Source organism: Oncorhynchus kisutch, linkage group LG29 (assembly GCF_002021735.2).
Source record: "Oncorhynchus kisutch isolate 150728-3 linkage group LG29, Okis_V2, whole genome shotgun sequence".
Classification (NCBI taxonomy): Eukaryota; Metazoa; Chordata; class Actinopteri; order Salmoniformes; family Salmonidae; genus Oncorhynchus; species Oncorhynchus kisutch.
The window spans coordinates 43,813,992-43,819,991 of NC_034202.2; the positions used below are offsets into that span (position 1 = coordinate 43,813,992).

The 6,000-nt window shown below is 46.9% G+C and overlaps 1 pseudogene; it reads left to right on the forward strand.

Annotated features, from left to right (window-relative positions):
- LOC116358270 (T-lymphoma invasion and metastasis-inducing protein 1-like) overlaps window positions 1-4,222 on the forward strand; it is a 28,343-nt pseudogene extending 24,121 nt beyond the window's left edge.
- Window positions 4,223-6,000: the final 1,778 nt, after the last annotated feature.

Consider the following 6,000-nt stretch of genomic DNA (forward strand, 5'->3'; position numbering starts at 1 on the left):
CTGTAGCACACGCCTCCAGCAGTATATCTCACTGGTCCACCATAGTAACACCCACCTGCAGCACGCGCTCCAGCAGGTATATCTCACTGGTCACCATAGCAACACCCACCTGTAGCACACACTCCAGTAGGTATATCTCACTGGTCACCATAGCATCACCCACCTGTAGCACACGCTCCAGCGGTATATCTCACTGGTCACCATAGCAACACCCACCTGTAGCACGCGCTCCAGCAGGTATATCTCACTGGTCCACCATAGCAACACCCACCTGTAGCACGCGCTCCAGCAGGTATATCTCACTGGTCACCATAGCACACCCCACCTGTAGCACGCGCTCCAGCAGGTATATCTCACTGGTCACCATAGCAACACCCACCTGTAGCACGCGCTCCAGCAGGTATATCTCACTGGTCACCATAGCAACACCCACCTGTAGCACACACTCCAGTAGGTATATCTCACTGGTCACCATAGCAACACCCACCCTGTAGCACGCGCTCCAGCAGGTATATCTCACTGGTCACCATAGCAACACCCACCTGTAGCACGCGCTCCAGCAGGTATATCTCACTGGTCACCATAGCAACACCCACCTGTAGCACGCGCTCCAGCAGGTATATCTAACTGGTCACCATAGCATCACCCACCTGTAGCACGCGCTCCAGCAGTTATATCTCACTTGGTCACCATAGCATCACCCCACCTGTAGCACGCGCTCCAGCAGGTATATCTCACTGGTCACCTTAGCATCACCCACCTGTAGCACGCGCTCCAGCAGGTATATCTCACTGGTCACCATAGCAACACCCACCTGTAGCACGTGCTCCAGTAGGTATATCTCACTGGTCACCCCCAAAACCAATTCCTCCTTTGGTCGCCTTTCCTTCCAGTTCTCTGCTGCCACTGACTGGAACGAACTGCAAAAATCACTGAAGCTGGAGACTCGTATCTCCCTCACTAGCTTTAAGATCCAGCTGTCAGAGCAGCTCACAGATCACTGCACCTGTACATAGCCCATCTGTAAATAGCCCATCCAACTACCTCATCCCCATACTGGTATTTATTTAATTTATTTTGCTCCTTCTGCACCCCAGTATCTCTACCTGCACATTCATCTTCTGCACATCTACCATTCCAGTGTTTAATTGCTATATTGTAATTACTTCGCCACCATGGCCTATTTATTTCCTTAACTTGCCTCATTTGCACTCACTGTATATAGACTTTGTTTTCTTATTTTTCTACTGTATTATTGACTGTTTTGTTTACTCCATGTGTAACTCTGTGTTGTCTGTTCACACTGCTATGCTTTATCTTGGCCAGGTCGCAAATGCAAATGAGAACTTGTTCTCAACTAGCTTACCTGGTTAAATAAAGGTGAAATAAAAAATTTATAAAAAATATAGTGGATATGTCTCCATTTCAGCCCGAATCAGGTTTAAAAGTGTTTCCCTGCCAACCCAGAGCCTGTGCTGTCTACTAGGTTGAGATGTAGTTGAGACTGTGTCTGAAATTAAACATCTCAGTTAAAATATAACATCTCAGTTAAATAAACATCTCAGTTCAAATAAAACATCTCAGTTAAATAAACATCTCAGTTCAAATAAAACATCTCAGTTAAATAAACATCTCAGTTCAAATAAAACATCTCAGTTAAATAAACATCTCAGTTCAAATAAAACATCTCAGTTAAATAAACATCTCAGTTCAAATAAAACATCTCAGTTAAATAAACATCTCAGTTCAAATAAAACATCTCAGTTAAATAAACATCTCAGTTCAAATAAAACATCTCAGTTAAATAAACATCTCAGTTAATTAAACATCTCAGTTGGTGTTTCCTCTCAGGAAACACGATGTCATGTATAACCTTAGTATAAAACATCTAACATTTTTCCTACCTCCCCCCTCTCCCATATCCCAGGATGCACTCTGTTCCTGTACGAGACTGATGGGCGGTCGGGGATCGACCATCATAGTGTTCCTAAACACGCGGTGGTGGGCTGAGTACAGTATCCTTCAGGCCGTACCTGAACACCCCAAGAAGGACTTTGTCTTCTGCCTCAGCAACTCTCTAGGGGATGCATTTCTCTTCCAGGTAGCAGAGGTGGGGGGGTTACGCGTGCCTGTGTCAGCGTTAGCGTGTGTGTGTGTTTGACATTTCCTTGTATCAGAGCTAGCTGTCATGTGGTTATGGTCCCTGAGGTGTCACACTAAAATCCTTCCCTATTAAAACCCACTGTGCCTTCTGTCCTCCATTGTCCCTGAGGTGTCACACTAAAATCCTTCCCTATTGAAACCCACTGTGCATTCTGTCCTCCATTGTCCCTGAGGTGTCACACTAAAATCCTTCCCTATTGAAACCCACGGTGCATTCTGTCCTCCATTGTCCCTGAGGTGTCACACTAAAATCCTTCCCTATTGAAACCCACTGTGCATTCTGTCCTCCATTGTCCCTGAGGTGTCACACTAAAATCCTTCCCTATTGAAACCCACTGTGCATTCTGTCCTCCATTGTCCCTGAGGTGTCACACTAAAATCCTTCCCTACTGAAACCCACTGTGCATTCTGTCCTCCATTGTCCCTGAGGTGTCACACTAAAATCCTTCCCTATTAAAACCCACTGTGCATTCTGTTCGTCAGCGTTAGCGTGTGTGTTTGACATTTCCTTGTATCAGAGCTAGCTGTCATGTGTCATTGTGGTTATGGTCCCTGAGGTGGTAGCAGGTAGCAGAGGTGGGGGGGGGGGGTGTATGTCCTTGTATCAGAGCTAGCTGTCATGTGTCATTGTGGTTATGGTCCCTGAGGTGGTAGCAGGTAGCAGAGGTGGGGGGGGGGGGTATGTCCTTGTATCAAAGCTAGCTGTCATGTGTCATTGTGGTTATGGTTGCCATGTATAAAGGTCCCTCTGTCATATCATGACACACAGTGCCACTAATCCCTTTACCAAAGACCACCGTGTCCATTGTTGAAATATATGCAAATATACTGAAATGTCTACGTTGGTCATTTGATCATTACGCTGTCAGACAATGACATTCAGTACACCAGAAAATACATGACATGATGAATTGATAATAAGAAAGTAATTGATCGTGATATTTATGCCAGTCTGACAACAATAGAGACTGGGGCCATTTAGTCTGGTATCGGGAGTCTTAGAAATGTCTTTCCTGTGTCAGGCGACACATATTGTCAACCCATGTTGTGTGTGACATCCTTATGCTGTCCTCCTGTGTCCCTGAGGTGTCACACTAAAATCCTTCCCTATTGAAACCCACTGTGCATTCTGTCCTCCTGTGTCCCTGAGGTGTCACACTAAAATCCTTCCCTATTGAAACCCACTGTGCATTCTGTCCTCCATTGTCCCTGAGGTGTCACACTAAAATCCTTCCCTATTGAAACCCACTGTGCATTCTGTCCTCCACTGTCCCTGAGGTGTCACACTAAAATCCTTCCCTATTGAAACCCACTGTGCATTCTGTCCTCCACTGTCCCTGAGGTGTCACACTAAAATCCTTCCCTATTAAAACCCACTGTGCATTCTGTTCTCCAGTGTCCCTGAGGTGTCACACCAAAATAATTTCCCTTTCAATCATTCTGTGGTCTTAACAGATCTACCCCCCCCCCCTTACCCGTAGGATGTGTCACACTAAAACCCTTCCCCTCTGCCCCCCTCCCCCAGGTGTTGGGCCAGATAGAACTCGAGAACTAGATGACAGAGACACAAATCCAGTGTAACACCTTAATGTTTCCCCCCCTTATACAATCATCCACATATGATGTGTCACAACTAAAATCCTTCCCCCTCTGCCCCAGACGTCGGGCCAGACGGAACTGGAGAATTGGATCACGGCGATCCACTCAGCGTGCGCGGCTGCCGTTGCTAGGCAACATCACCGGGAGGATACGGTGCGATTGCTAAGGACAGAGATCAGGAAACTGGAGCAGAAGATAGACATGGACGAGAAGATGAAGAAGATGGGAGATATGCAGCTGTCTGCAGTGACAGATAACAAGAAGAGAAAGACAATTCTGGAACAGGTGAGGGAGGGAGGGAGGGAGATAAGGAACAAGTGAAAGGTAAAAGATAAGATAAGAGATATTCAGCTCTTAGCTGAACCAGCTCTACAATCTCTTGCATAAGTGTGTACAATTCTGGAGTTGCTTTGAGTGAAAACCGCCTGAGGGTTATCCCTAATTCGTACACATACGTCTTCTTATTGAACACACACACACACACACACACACACAACACACACACACACACACACACACACACACCACACACACACACACAGCAGGACAGTTTTCTGGTTTTGGGAACATATCTTTTGTAAGTCTCCACAATATTTCCACCAACCTAAATGAAACATGTTGGGAAACATTAACGAACATGAATGAAATTCATCCCTCCCTCCCTCCCTCCCTCCCTCCCTCCCTCCCTCCCTCCCTCCCTCCTCCCTCCCTCCCTCCCTCCCTCCCTCCCTCCCTCCCTCCCTCCCTCCCTCTCTCTCTCTCTCTCTCTCTCTCTCTCTCCTCCTCCCTCCCTCCCTCTCTATCTCTCTCCCTCTCTCTCTCTCTCTCCCTCCCTCCCTCGCCTCCCTCTCCTCCCTCTCTCTCTCTCTCTCTCTCTCTCTCTCTCTCTCTCTCTCTCTCTCTCTCTCTCTCTCTCGTCTCTCTCTCTCTCTCTCTCTCTCTCTCTCTCTCCTTTCTCTCTTCTCTCTCTCTCCCTTCCCTCCCTCCCCTCCCTCTCTCTCTCTCTCTCTCTCTCCTCTCTCTCTCTCTCTCTCCCCTCCCTCCCTCCCTCCCTCCCTCCCTCCCTCCCCCTCTCTCTCTCTCTCTCTCTCTCTCTCTCTCTCTCTCTCTCTCTCTCTCTCTCTCTCTCTCTCTCTCTCTCCTCCCCTCCCTCCCTCCCTCCCTCTCTCTCTCTCTCTCTCTCTCTCTCTCTCCCTCCCACCCCCCCTCTCTCTCTCTCTCTCTCTCTCTCCCTCCCTCCCTCCCTCCCTCCCTCTCTCTCTCTCTCTCTCTCTCTCCCTCCCACCCCCCCCCCTCTCTCTCTCTCTCTCTCTCTCTCTCTCTCTCTCTCTCCCTCCCTCCCTCCCTCCCTCCCTCTCTCTCTCTCTCTCTCTCTCTCTCTCTCTCTCTCTCTTCCTCCCTCCCTCCCTCCCTCCCTCCCCCTCCCTCCCTCCCTCCCTCCCTCCCTCCCTCCCTCCCTCCCTCTCCCTCTCTGAAATTCCACAATATTTCTATTTGGTTGCCAAAACAACAACATTTGGCCCCGATATTACAAGAACATTCACAGAACATATTTGTACATTCTTTAAAAGTTCCTTAGACATTTTCTTTAGGTTCTAGGAATATTTTTGGGGGGATATGAATCAAAACACTAAAACTATCTGAGTGGTGCTGACATTTAGCCCCACAATGGAGGTTTCATAATACCCATAAAACCTAGCTGTCAAACAAGGACATCTATCATAAAGAACTACAAATTCCATCTGTATTTACCCCCTCCCCAAACATGTAATACTAACTAGCTGCTAATGTGGCTATCATAATGAACTACAAATACCATCTGTATTTACCCCCTCCCCAAACATGTAATACTAACTAGCTGCTAATGTAGCTATCATAAAGAACTACAAATTCCATCTGTATTTACCCCCTCCCCAAACATGTAATACTAACTAGCTGCTAATGTGGCTATCATAATGAACTACAAATACCATCTGTATTTACCCCCTCCCCAAACATGTAATACTAACTAGCTGCTAATGTAGCTATCATAAAGAACTACAAATTCCATCTGTATTTACCCCCTCCCCAAACATGTAATACTAACTAGCTGCTAATGTGGCTATCATAAAGAACTACAAATACCATCTGTATTTACCCCCTCCCCAAACATGTAATACTAACTAGCTGCTAATGTAGCTATCATAAAGAACTACAAATTCCATCTGTATTTACCCCCTCCCCAAACATGTAATACTA